The sequence below is a fragment of the Miniopterus schreibersii genome (assembly GCF_964146895.1).
Source record: "Miniopterus schreibersii genome assembly, chromosome: 3".
In the NCBI taxonomy this organism is placed as follows: Eukaryota; Metazoa; Chordata; class Mammalia; order Chiroptera; family Miniopteridae; genus Miniopterus; species Miniopterus schreibersii.
This window is the reverse complement of record NC_138103.1, coordinates 69,149,279-69,163,984: the sequence shown is the minus strand read 5'-3', so window position 1 is coordinate 69,163,984 and position 14,706 is coordinate 69,149,279. Positions and strand designations below refer to the sequence as shown.

The 14,706-nt window shown below is 40.3% G+C and overlaps 1 pseudogene across 1 annotated transcript; it reads left to right on the top strand.

The window, feature by feature from the left end:
- Window positions 1-6,995: 6,995 nt before the first annotated feature.
- LOC308554402 (putative monooxygenase p33MONOX pseudogene) lies at window positions 6,996-8,246 on the top strand (annotated as a pseudogene). The gene has a single exon. The product of its transcript is annotated as a putative monooxygenase p33MONOX pseudogene (transcript).
- The last annotated feature ends 6,460 nt before the right edge of the window (window positions 8,247-14,706 follow it).

The following is a 14,706-nucleotide window of genomic DNA, read 5'->3' as shown; positions in this document are numbered from 1 at the left end:
ATTAATGTCAGAGAGCAGAGATGCATGAACCCACATGGAGTCCTCGCCGCAGCGCCACGGCAAAGCCATGAACACCGCGGCTTCAGGGAGAGAAGCTTCTTGCACTGAGTGGGAAACGAGAGAAGAGCAGGCGCCCGGCATAGCGGCAGAGGCCAGTTGTCCCAGCCTCACGGATAAATCTGGCTTATCTAGCCGGCTCCAGCCTTCCTCCCACACCCGCGAAGCGCCACTGTCTTGGATATGGAGCTAAGAGATGGGGGTTTTATTGTCGGTGCCCACTTGAAGTGGATCATCTAAGGAACAATCATCAGGTTTCGGTCAAATTGCTCCTGTCAAGTCTTCCCAATGATTCAAGCTGGCCTCAGAATCTCCAAAGCGCAGCCCTCTCCTGGGTAGCAGTTAATTCATTTGTTTCCATTGTATTGTAAATTTTAAGTACAGTGGTACCTGGCTTTCGAATGTGACCCGCTGCGGAAGCCGCTCGAGCTCTGGAACGTTCCGGAACCGGGGGATCCCAGCCGACTGCTGGGCCTCAGGATCCTGCCCTCAGCGGAAGTCAGGGGGCAGCTTCCACTTCCGAGGCGGTTCGAAACCGAAGCATTTCCTTCCGGGTTTAGGCCGTTAGTCACCCGGAATGTTCCTCCACGGAGACGTTCGAAACCCGAGGGACTTCTATACATAAATTTGAACTGTGAGCACATGAATTTGAAATAGTTCAAATTCACTATTTGAAATGGTCAATAATTGCATGATTTTGAGCTGGTGAATTATGTGTATACTATTGTCACTTACTGGGACTACTTTAGATGGGAAACGAGAAAGCCTGTTATCATTTTTCAGAATGCGTCATTAACTTTGTGATATCTTTAAGAACATATATTCATAAAGTGCATCTATCTGGTATTCTTGCTAGTGTTATGATCATTTTGCAGATGAGGAAAATTGAGTCATCACTTGATTGAATTGTGGGACTCAAAGCCAAATCTTTAGCCATTAATGCCTGTGTCTTTTCTATTATGTCATACACATGGTTCCATCCCTTCCAACTTTGTGTTTCATCAGATATAATAAGCAAACTTCTCCTTTGTGCATGACATCAATAAAATATCAGTTGAGCCTATAGTATTCTACCTAACATGTTCTTTTAGATAGACGGAAAGCTATTAATAGATATTCTTTTACAGTATGACCAACCACCCATCCACTTAGGTGCTTTAAGTGTCAACAAGCCATAGTTCATTTATCCCCAAGAAAGCAACATCCACATGAATACTAATATTTATCATTTTTTTGGAACACCAAATACTGTCTTTAGAGTCTTCCCATGTATTATTTCATTTAACTCTCACAACAGCCCTCTAAGGCAATTCTGTTATTTTTCTCACTCTACTGATAAGAAAACTGAGGCTCAGAGACATTAACTAATTTGGCCAAAATTACACAGCTGGCAAGTGTATACTTAGTTCTGGATCCAGATTTTTTCCACTCACCCAAACTGCCTTATATTTGCAGTGAACAAAAACATGTTTGTTTTCACATGCGCATTAGCTCTTCTCATCTTTATCACAACTTTTTTTATAGATAAGAAAATTGAGGCTCAAGAGCTTTTGCAAGTTCTTATACCTAAGAAGTGTCAGAGCTGGGAATCAACGCTTGGCTGCAGTTCTTTCCATTCACTGCTTCTCACTGCAAACTATCAAATGCTTGGTTGAAATCAAGACTTCCTGTGCTCAGCTCAGTGTTTGCTAATCTATTATCATGGAAACACTACCTAAAAATTATTTTTCACAAATCCTTTTGAATAAAAAATTACTTAGAACAATCGTTTCCACAAGTTCCTACCCTCTGAATTCATGAGAAACCTCTATGTCCATTAATGTAACTGTAATTTTACTCTGGGGCCTCATGAGGATTTCAGAGAAGAGGAAAATGAGAACTGAGGAAATTATAAGACTGCTACAGATAAGGAAAATAGTAGTGTAGCAATAAAGGACCTCAAAGCAGCTGATGTCTTATAATGGGAAGTCTGAGAGATTACTGAAGGAGGGAAGACAGGACTAGGAAGCCAGAAATGAACAGAAACAAAACACCACAAAATGGAAGAGCCTTAACACACTGACAAAAATACAGAGAATGTTATTTTCTGTTATTTTTTTAGAATATTTATTAGGATTGGATTTGGCTGCATATAACAGAAAGATTCACAATGACAGTGGAAATAAAATGAAAGTTTGTATCTCTTTCATATAATGGCCGGAGTTAGCAGGCCAGTGCTAGCTAGTATGGAGTCTCCACAGTGTTAGAGATGCAGGATCTTGGTTGCTGCTTTGCCATTCACAGTTTCCATTTTCAAAGTCACCTCACGGCCCAAGCTAGCTGTGAGTTGTAATAGTTACTGTAATAATCATAACCTGCATGTCTTTTTCCATACGAACAACAGTAAATCTACTTTTGCCCGGCACTGTATTCACGTTTCAGGCAACAGGAGGAAGAAAGGAAAAGAAGAATCCACTCCCTCCCTTTTAATGAGATTTTCTAGAAATAACAGACAACACTCCCACTAACATACCACTGAGCAGAATTTCATCGCATAATCACACTCACACCTAGTTGCAGGGAGACTAAGACCTTCATTCAGCTGGGCATATTGTCCCCATATAAATGCCGGGTTATGTTACTGAGGAGGAAAGAGAAAGGATATTGGGATATGCCGCTAGCGGGTTCTATCAAAAATGATTCAAGGATAAACAATAATAATAACAATGATAATGCATTTGGCCTACCTAACTCCTCAAAGACATCCACATCAGGATATTCCAATGCCATAAATAAACTGGCACCACAGTACAATATTCTATTTACAAAATTTTTAAGTGAAATCAATTTAGATACTTTTGTAGCAAGAGTAATGGGAATAGGTTGACTGTGAAGCCAAAAATGAGAAAACTTGAGCTTTGTATTAGTATACTAAAATCACAATATTCCTCTAATCTGGCTGTTGCTTTTGTGCTCAGGCTGTGGTGGCTGGAAGCAGATGATAAGAAACTCTTTCACATTAAATGTCATCTGTATTCTCACACTGTTACACTGCAGGCTGCTTAAATTGAACTTGCAGCAAGCAGCCCTCTTTTCTACTTAACTATATTCACTTTTCAAGCAAACATCTCTCACATTTCAAGGGAAAACTATCAAAAATGATATTTAACTCCTACATATTCAAAATACTGCATAGAAGCTAAATGCTCACTTCTCTCTCTAAAATTTTATAGCCCTGGTCAGCGTGGCTCAGTTGGTTGGAGCGTCGCCCCAGGCACTGAAGGGTCAGGGGTTTGATTCCTGGTCAGGGCACATACCCAGATTGCGGGTTCAATCCCTGGTTGGGGTGCATACAGGAGGCAACCAATCCATGTTTCTCTCTCACATCAATGTTTCTCTCTCTCCTTCTCTCTCTCCCTTCCTCTCTCTCTAAAAATCAATAAAAACATATCCTTGGGTGAGGATTAATAAAAAATAAAAAATAAATAAATAAATAAATTGTATAGAAATATGCAAAGGGAATCTTGGAAAAAATTAAGGTATATGATGCATTCCTATGCAAAGACAACGGTTCTTTTAAATGTATTTTTATTTCCAATAGTGATAACAATAGCTAACATTTAGCAGGTGATTATTATGTGCCAAGAGCAGAACTGAGCACGTCACTTTATTTGTTCATAAACTGTAAGATCATCTTCAGTGTGTTTTCTTAAATTTTTGCTCCTTAGGTTCTGTCATTCAATCATCCTTTCCATAAGCATTTGCCAAACATTTAATATGCACCCAGAACTATGCTAAAAGATAGGCATACAGAGATAAAAAAGATAGTATCTGAAAGAAACTCACAAGTGTTTTTTCTTTTAAGTGAACAAATGGAAAAATAAAATGAGTACATTCTAATTCCTCTGTGCATGGGTTCTGAGGCAGATCATGGGGGTTTAAATCTTGATTCCGCCAATGCCTAGCTGTGGGACTTGAGGCAAATCAAGTAACTTTTCGAGTTTCCTCACCTGAAAAACAGGGATACATAGTACTGAATGAGATAAGCCATGTGAAGCACCTAACCCACTGTTTGTCACAGTGTCAGCACTGAATAAACCTTATTATTTGTAAAGTCCTAGCACTGAGACTACCTGAGCAGGACTCCTGACTATGTCAGTTCTGAATTACTTGCTTCAGCCTTTGGATGATGCATGTGACCAATAGCTAACTTTTTTAGTTCCAGGCCAACTGTGCCCTTCCTTACCCCTCCCCAGGCTCTGAAGCCTCCATGTGCCTCACGGCCAAGCCTGTCTGAGTTTGGGCAGGATGAGGCTTCACCTCGCCGGAAGGCCCTATAAGGGTTTTCTGTAAATGAAAAGTACCCAAGCTGAAAACAGGCCACCTGCTGCAAATACCCCGGAGGGTTACAATTTGTCAAGACATGGCTTGACTGGAGAGACACAGATTCAGGTCAGAAGTTTGCAAAGAGGAAGGTATGAGGAACTTGTTCCCCTCACTCGTTCTTTGATCTTTAGCCAGCGTCTTTATTTATTTATTTTTAAAATATATCTTTATTGATTTCAGAGAGAGGAAAGGAGAGGGAGAGAGAGATAGAAACGTCAATGATGAGAAAGTCATTGATCGGCTGCCTCCAGCACGCCCCTGACTGGGGATGGAGCCTGCAACCCGGGCATGTGCCCTGACCGGGAATCGAACCCTGATCGAACCCTGATCGCCTGGATCCTAGGTCGATGCTCAACCTCTGAGCCACGCCCGGCTGGGCACCAGCGTCTTTAGCTTCACTTTGTTTCCCTTTCCTCACCTGCAAAATGGGAACAGGGCTTCCCCTGTCACTAGGTGTTTATAAGAACCTAGAATACAGGAGGCACTCAACACATGCCACATACCATCAATTCTAAAATGCACATTCTCTTTTAACATCTCTGAAACTGGAATGAATCTTACATTGTATCACAGTTTAATCAACAGGGAGGGTGGTTTTTTTTTCTTTCTTAATTGTACATAAAATAACAGTACATCCTACAGTCAATGGCATCTTAAGTTCAATGAAATTCAGTAATATCTTTCTCTTACTATAGTATCTAAGAACATATTTCATTCCCTCCCAAACCTGACAAGTCGCACAGCAAAAATAAAAGCAGCACTATAATGGATGGTGCCTTATAACCATTGAGAACAATTGAGAACAATTTTTTCCCCGTTTCACCCAACAATTCCAATTTTAGGGCTGTGAAAACAACAACCGAGATTTTTGTGAAATAACAGAATCTTTAAAGAGGGCTATTTTTTCCCTTTTCACAGACAGGACCTGTTTTTCCAAAAATAAATGATTGTTAACACTAGATACTGCAACTCTATGAGAGAAAATATGTTCTGCTTATTTAAAGATGTTCTACTTAGACCATACTGGTTGGTTTTGCCATAACATCAAACATTTCTAAATGGTCCAAGTCCTGGTTTTAAAACTGATTCACATGAGAAAAGCCATTAGCAAATGAGTCCCACAAATACACCTACACTCTCACTGGTCACCTGTCCCTTTCTTCCTGGGATGACCTTTCTCCTTGCCTCTCCATCCATTGAATGTTTACCCAAGAGCCATCTAATAAAACAGGAAACCATGGAAGTTTAGAGCTGAAACATTCCTTCATATCCCTTAACTCAAAACCAACTTTTCCTCTGTTGGGTTTCCATGACCCTTTGGCTTTATTTCCATTCTAGTACTTATTTGCCACAATTATATTTTTTAGATCTGTCTCTTTTCACTTCTCCTCATTGGTTTTTCTTTTTTTAATTTTTAAAGTATTAAACGTATTGGGGTGACATTGGTTAATAAAATTATATAGGTGTCAAGTGTAAAAGTCTGTAACACATCATCTGTATATTGCATTGTGTGTTCACCACCCCAAGTCAAGTTTCCTTCCATCACCATTTTTCCCCCCTTACCCTCTCCTATCTCCCCCACCCCCCTTTCCCTCTGGTAATCACCATGCTGTTGTCTGTGTCTATGAGTTGTTGGTGATTGGTTTTGGGGGGTTTTTTGCTTAATCTCTTCATCTTTCTCGCCCAGCCCTCCAACACCCCCACCCCTGACAGCTGTCAGTCTGTTTTCTGTGTCTATGACTCCGTTTCTATTTTGTTCATTAGATTTCATACATAAGTGAAATCATATGGTATTTGTCTTTCTCTGACTGGCTTACCTCATTGGTTTTAAAAACCCTAAAGGGAAGGACCACATCTTTTGCACATCTGTACGCCTCACAGCACCCTACAAAGTGCAGGCATACCTCACTTTATTGTGCTTCACAATATTGCACTTCTTACAAATTGAACATTTGTGGCAACCTTGCAAGCAAGTCTATTGGTGCCATTTTTCCAACAGCATTTGCTCACTATGTATCTCTGTCACATTTTGGTAATTCTCACAATATTTCAAACTTTTTCATTATTATTGTATTTGTTATGGTGATCTATGATCAGTGATTTTTGATGTTATCATTATAATTATTTTAGGGTGCCACAAACCACAAACATATAAGATGGTGAACATAATAAATGTTATGTGTGTTCTGACTCATCCACCAACTAGCCATCCGCCCTGTCTCCCTCTCTTCAGGCCTCCCTATTAGCTGGGAATGCAACAGTATTGAAATTAGGTCAATTAATAACCCTACAGTGGCATCTAAGACTTCAGGTAATAGGAAGACTCACAGGTCTCTCACTTTAAATCAAAAACCTAGAAATGATTAAGCTTAGTGAGGGAGGCATGACAAAAGCCAAGTTAGGAGGAAAGCTAGGCCTCTTGTGCCAGATAACCAAATTGTGAATACAAAGGAAAGTCTTGAAAGAAAGTAAAAGTGCTACTCCAGTGAACACACAAATGATATGGAAAAAGTTTTAGTGGTAAAGATACAAAACGATTGAACCAGCCGACGCTCCCTGGTTGGTTACCGAGTCCTTTGGGTCTCGATGGATACGACACCGCTCGCACCATGACTTGGGTCCCGACTGCGCCACAACCTGTAGAGAGACGTGGGTCCTCGGGGCCTGTTTAGTGCGGGAGCTCGGGTTGTGGGCAGCTCCGTGGCGGCCAAACAGATCCTCTGGGATGGACGGGCTCTTCCTAAGCAACTTAGCTAATCTGCAGCAGCTGGACAATGTTCCTCATTAACTTCTGTCTATTAGCGTAAACATCACATCGTTTCACTCCGGTGGCAGGGACTCAGCCCTGAAATCTACATAGAAAAAGTACCTGGATCCAGTCTTTCAATGGCTTCGAGACAATCAGAAGTGCCTGCTCTTGAGCCTAGTGGGCCTCTGGGCGAGATGTCCCTGCCCATCGGGATGTACCGCCGGGCATTCAGCTATGATGATGCCCTGGAGGACCCTACGCCCATGACTCCTCCTCCATCGGACTTGGGCAGCATCCCCTGGAAGCCAGTGATTCCAGATCGCAAGTATCAGCACCTCGCCAAGGTGGAGGAAGGAGAGGCCAGCGTCTCCTCCCCTGCCATGACCCTGTCATCGGCCATTGACAATATGGACAAGGTCCCTGTGGTGAAGGCTAAAGCCACCCGTGTCATCATGAGTTCTCTGATCACAAAACAGACCCAGGAGAGCATTCAGCGTTTTGAGCAGCAGGCAGGGCTGAGAGATGCTGGCTACACACCTCACAAGGGCCTGACCACCGAGGAGACCAAGTACCTTCACGTGGCAGAAGCACTCCACACACTAAAACTACAGAGTGGAGAGGTAACGAGGGAAGAGAAGCAGCCGCCCTCGGCCCAGTCGACCCCCAGAAGCACCCCCCACTCTTCCCCGAAGCAGAAACCTAGAGGCTGGTTCTCTTCAGGCTCTTCCACAGCCTTACCTGGCCCAAATCTTAGCACCATGGATTCTGGAAGTGGGGATAAAGACAGGAACTCAGCAGATAAATGGAGCCCCTTTGGACCAAGATCCCTCCTGAAGTCAGATTCGGGAGGTTTTGCCACCCAGCCCTACAGAGGAGCCCAGAAGCCATCGCCAATGGAACTGATCCGCATGCAGGCCACCCGAATGGCCGAAGACCCAGCAACCTTCAAGCCGCCCAAGATGGACATCCCAGTGATGGAAGGGAAGAAACAACCGTCACGGACCCATAATCTCAAACCCCGTGACTTGAATGTGCTCACACCCACTGGGTTCTAGAGCTTTCTCTTCTAGTGACTGTGAATAGTGGATGTCTTGCATCCACTTACTATTACCCTGGCTCTGACATAGGAAAGATTTGGGTTTTTTTTACCTCTTAAACTGAGGCTAGAACTGGGAACATAATTGGTTTTCGAGGAACATTAGTGCAGAGCTTATCCCTGCAAAGAAGCCAGCGGGTAGCGCTTTAACTGAGACGTAGACTGAGTCACCTCAGCAGTGGGGGGGGGGGGGGGGACGCTCAGCACCTATTTTTGCATCATTTAGTCTCGACAAGAACTTGATCATTGCTTGCAAGGTAGATAATGTTTGTGCTCCCAAACCAAGGCTTCTTGATTCCTTGACCATGGTCAGCATGAGCATGGACCAGTCGGGGTGTAGAGGCGCTCACTGGCTGGTCTGGCCCTCTGACAGCTGGTGCCGTGTGTGCTCCAGCCTTGTCAGTGAGGGGACCTGCGATCCATTTGAGATCTGGGCACAAAGAAAAGCCAGACTTGGCAGGGACCCTCCTGCGTGGAGACCGGAGCCCTTGCTGTGGCTGTCGGGCAGAGCCAGTTCTGCGGCGCCTCTAGGCAGTTCTGGGCAGTGCTGCTCTTTCCCGTGTCAGCAAACACAAGTCTGGCATAGCCTTTGCTGCACTTTAAAGTGAGATTAAGTTAACTCCGATTTGGTAGGAAAGTTTCTAAGGGAGAAAATTCTGCCTACTGCTTTGCTACAGATAAATGGATGTTAAGCTTTTTAAAAATAAATATGGTGATGACTATCCGTAAAAACACACACACACACACACACACACACACACAAAAACGATCGAACCAGCCACAACATTCCCTTAAGCATAAGGCTAATCCAGAGTAAAGCCCTAACTCTCTTCACTTCTATGAAGGCTGAGAGAGGTGAGGATCCTGCAGAGGAAAAGTTTGAAGCTAACAAAGGTTGTTTCATGAGACTGAAGGAAGAAGCTGTACCCATAGCATAAAAATGCAATGTGAAGCTGCAAGTGCTGAGAGTTGTAGCAAGTTATCCAGAAGATCTAGCAAAGATAATAAATGAAGGTGGCCACACTAAACAGAAGATTTTTCAATGTAGACAAAAGAGCTTTATACTAGAAGAAGATGTCATCAAGAACTTTATAGCTAAAGAGAAGTCAATGCCTGGTTTCAAAGATTCAAAGGATAGGCAGACTCTCTAGTTAAGGGCTAACGCAGCTAGTGACTTTAAGTGGAAGCCAACACCATTCTGAAAATCCCAGGGTCCTTAAGAATTATACCAAATCAACTCTGCCTATGCTCTATAAATGAAATAACAAAGCCTAGATGACAGCACATGTTTTCAGTAAGTTATTACAATACAAAAGTGTACACATGGACACTGCAAGAGAGTGTGTCAGGGAGTCAGCATAACCCCTTAAAGAGTTTAACATCCCAGGTTTGGAAAACTGCTTCAACATTGCAAAATACGTATCCACAGACTTAGAAATAGAAAATAAATTTAAAGATCATGGCATTTGACAGAAAATTACACTGCTTTCATATGAAGCTTCAGATGAATCAGTTATTAATGAGGAAGATAATTTTAAAATTATTATTTTTCCTTGTAGTTGATGATGCATTGACAGGATGCATAAACTGGCGTTTTGAATTTTATACAAATCATGAAGCCACATTTGGTTTCTTGTACAACCTCCATAAGTTACAGGAAATGTCAGAAAAAGCATTAAAATGCCAGTGTATAAATTTACATTTAAAATTAAATTTTGACTTACACAAAACTGATTTGTATGAAGAACAAAATATTTTTTAGAAAAATTGTTCCATGAGAATCATCAGCTCTAGAATAACTTATCAGAAATGTATCCCAAATGTTGTCACAGCCTATAAAATACTTAACTGCTTCAATAACAACTGCATCAGCAGAAAGATTCTAGTCAAAATTAAAAATTATAAAAAATTATGTGCAATCTTCCATTTTTCCAAGAGCAACTAATGTCTCTTTCAATTGTATCAATTGAAAATAAGATTGCTAAAAGTATACATTTATTTAATGGCCTACTAAATAAATTTTCAGAAAAACAAGTCACAAAATTATGATTAATCAAGATATCATGTTAATAACTACTGTATTATATAAAATTATGACACCAAAATATTTTTTTGCACTTTGTAAGTTATATTGTTACTCACATTACTATTACCTTGGTTGTATTTTATAAGTATTAAGACATTTTTAAAGGGAAAGCTTTGTCTGTAATATTTTTAATAGCACTTTTTTCTGCTTTTTCAACAAGGGCCCTGCATTTTCATTTTGCACTGGGCCCCTCAAATTATGTAGTTTTCCCTGTTCATAGAAAAGGGTGTGTTCATGTTTCATCTGGTTAGAACAGCTACAGTCAAGGCCTTTATGTAATGCAATCAAGGCCTTTAAAGCAGATTCTAAACACTGTTACATGGGAGAAGGGAAAAGTTGTACCTCTTATAAATATTCAACTAATTCTTGCAAACCCAGTATTATAGAAGGTTCTAGTTGGGGGTTGGGGGAGGGAAAACTGTAAAGATCAAAGATTCCATTACATAGATAGCAAAACTGAGGCACCAAACTGTGATTCACAAGTGATTTAGAGGCCGACTCGGGACTAAATCTCAAGTCTCTTGAGCCTATCTGGTAGAATTTCTACCACAGGTCCTTTGTGATTGTATCAACAAGGGTCCAGGAAACTAGAACATGCTCTAGGTATTTCAAACAAAATAATAAGAGTGATGACCACCAAGAAGGAAGGAGTGTTCAAAGGGGCTGGAGCAATGGAAGAAAATGTAACTATTGCCAGAGCCACCCCAGAAGCAGAAAGGGGAAAGATACCCTGCCTTCTCCCTCCCTCTCTGCCTTTCATCTTTCCCTACAGATTCCCATGAGCAGAAATGAGCTGGAAGCCAGCTGACAAAAGAGCCAAGAAAACTCAGTCTGTAGGAGTTAGCACCCTGTGATACTGCTGAGTAGAGCAGAGAAAGGGTGAGAAGTGGATTTGAAAGCAAACAAGCAAATGACTGGTCCACTGAATAAGCCAGAGCTAATAACTTCCTCAGGTCCGAGTGCTACCTGAAAATCAAAACAGTCCTGGTAGCCAGATATTACTGGTAGTCCTCAATCACTGAGAGAACACATTTAAAGCCCTTCGCACAGTGAACGGTATAGTGAGGAAAGGCTAAAATCATTCTCATAATTGCTGTCACTATTAGCACTATTGAACAGGAAGAGGTTACAAAATAATAAAATAACCAGGAGAGTTTGTCCAAGGGATGATGAGACCACTACCCAACATGTGCAGTAAAAACACACAGCTGAATTTATTGCCTGCAATAGAGGGGGCGTGGGCGGTGGGGTGGGAAGACTATGCTGGTCAGGCGCAGTCTCTCCAAGCAGAGCAAACTGTTGACCTGATGCAGGGTGTTTGTTTGGGGGAAGCATGGAATTGCAGGAGTTGACAAATTTTCAGAGGTGTAAGTAGGTTGAGATCATCTTGTAGTCCATGGTTACTCAGATGAAACTTGTTGATCAGCTGGTCCTGATAGGTGTGTGACTTGGAGTGAGTCTACCCCAATCGGCTGACTTTCATGAGAAGCTCACTGAGGCAAGCTAGTCTTTATCGATTTAATGGATTTAAATCTGGTTCTTGCGGCTACTTGTTAACTTTGCTAAGCAAAAATCAGTCTTTTCCTAAGTTTAGGGGAACTTCTTTTAGTTTTTCCTTTTAGTCCTCAGTCAATCAAAGCTGCAGGAGAGACCTTTTCTTTTAGCTTACATATAAATGATTCTGATTCCTTTAGCTTAGATGGAGAGAATTCCGATTCACTTGCAGAGTTTAGACATAATATATAGTGTTAGTAACGTTTCAGAATCTTCCCTGGTTGACCAAAAGAAAGTCCAATGCCATTCTATTACCTATAACTATTTGTTTTAAGAAATTTGAACTGGTTTGCTGTGTCCATTTTGGGGGTGGTATTATTTACTATGTCAGCCAAAGTAATAGAATGAATTTTTGACAAATGCCTCTAGCAGTTTAACTCCTGCAGATGGGATCATAATTCTCAGGATTCTCTCCCTATAAAAGGTTTTATACTTTTATACTCTTTGAAAGGAGATCTAGTTTATTTAGGATGTTGGGGAATTGTATTAGTTATCTATTATTCTGTAACAAATCTCAAACTTGGCAGCTTGAAAATAAGAAGATTTATCTTTATTGTACATTCAAACTATATATGAGGTTTGCTTTCTTTTTTTATTATCATTTTTTGTTAATCTTCATTCAAGGATACTTTTTCCATTGATTTTTTGAAAGAGTGGGAGGGAGGGGGGAGAGAGAGAAAGAGAAGCATCAGTGTGAGAGAGGCACATCAATTGGTTGCCTCCCATATGCGCCCCAACTGGGGCTGGAGATCGAACTTGCAACTCAGGTACATGCCCTTGACCAGGAATCAAACCCATGACTCTCCAATGCACAGACTGATGCCCTAACCATTAAGCCACACCAGCCAGGTTATATTAGGTTTGCTTTAAATTAGAAATGCCTATAGATTACTTACCCATTTCTGAATATTGACAATAACTGTCCTCTTTCAAAATTTGAAATAAACTCTTCCAAATAATTACTTTTTAAAATATTTTTTCTTTTTTTTAAATCCTTACCCGAGGATATGTTTATAGATTTTAGAGAGAGGTAGGGAGAGAGGGAGTAACGTTGATGTGAGAGAAAACATGGATTGGTTGCCTCCTGCATACCCCCCAACCAGGGATCGAACCCACAACCTAGGTATGTGCCCTGACTGGAATCAAACCTGCAACCTTTGTTGTAAGGGACGACTCTCCAACCAACTGAGCTACCCAGTCAGGGCAAAATGTTTTTTCCTTAATGCCAATCTGAAGATGTTTAATGGAAGGCAATTCCTTAAACTGTCTTGTGTTAAAGAATATACAATAGTACCTGGGTTTTCGAATGTAATCCATTCTGCAAGACCATTCGAGTTCTGAAGTGTTCAGAAACCAAGGGATCAACAGCCGACAGCTAGGCCCCAGGATCTTGCACTCAGCAGAAGCTGTGTAGCATGTTCAACTTCCGAGGCATATTAGAAAACTGAAGCATTTCCTTCTAGGCTTTCGGCATTCGTAAACTGAAATGTTAATCAACGGAGACGTTCGAAAACCGAGGCACCACTGTAATAAGAATCCCCACATCTTTCCAAAAGTATAAAATGGAAACACTTCTCAGAAGTATTCTATTTTAAAAGTTTGCCTATATCTAAAAGGTTGTTTCACTTCTCTTACTGAGTTTCTATATACTAATCAATTGCCTATTAAAGATACTTATTTAACAACTTTTGGATTTCCAGACCTATTATTTTTTCAATAACCATTCCTCCTTAAACATCTGTTCTTTTATATGTATTAATATATAATAATACTTTCATTGCCCTCTATCTGCGAGGCACTCTGCTAATGAGCCTTTAATATACTTTATCTTACTTAATCCTGTTTAAGACAAGAAAAGTGAAGCTTGGAAACACTGAACTGAAGAGTTCATAAGTGGTAAAGCCAGCATCTGTATATAGGTCCTCTGCCTCCCAACTCCATGCTTGCTTTGACAATGCTACATCTGACAGAGTAAGCATCTTTTCCTTCCAAGGTGAAAGCTTAGAGGTATGTTTTCTCCCTTAATGTTATCTTGTAATTTCTACCATAATTTAATTTGTATCTTGGTGAATTTTTTCACCCAAGAAAAAATTTCTAATGCAGAAATTCAAAATATAAGATATCTATAATAGGTTTTGAGATTAAAATCAAAGTTTATTTACTATTTTTAATTTCAGTATATGTCATTTAAAAATACTAGCAGTTCTTCAAAGCTTTATCATAAGAGCATTAATGTATTGTATTTGGGTTAAAGAGAAAACGTTCCTGGGTGGCTTATATTTTATGTGCAAACTGTGTAAAGAGAAAACAAATAACAGGAAAAGTAAAATAAATTAAGTTGCTGTGTTAATAAATCCTTATTATTGGTAAGAAGATTTACTGTTTAAAATATGTACTTTTAATTTAACTGAGAGGATGGAGACAAAAAGGCTACATGTCTAAGCATCTCTTTATTTAATGCGGAACTATTTTGTACTAAAATTTCAATTCACTTTCATTTAAGTTTTATAAAAGAATGGATATTTGACTAATCTCAATTTCACAATCTGATAATTAAATTTTTTTTCAAAACATTTTGGCCAATAAATCTGTTTACGTACACTAAATAATACTTGTTTTCAATTCATTTTCATTATTGTCAGACTATTAATCAGGTGAATTCCTTATTAATTTGCTTAGTCAGTAGTTCCTTACATTTGTCATTAGTTGCTAATCCTTTATATTTGGAAAGTATTCCTATTATTTTTCTTTAGCAAGGTAGAATGCAGATACCACACATCCCCTGATTTATACAGATCA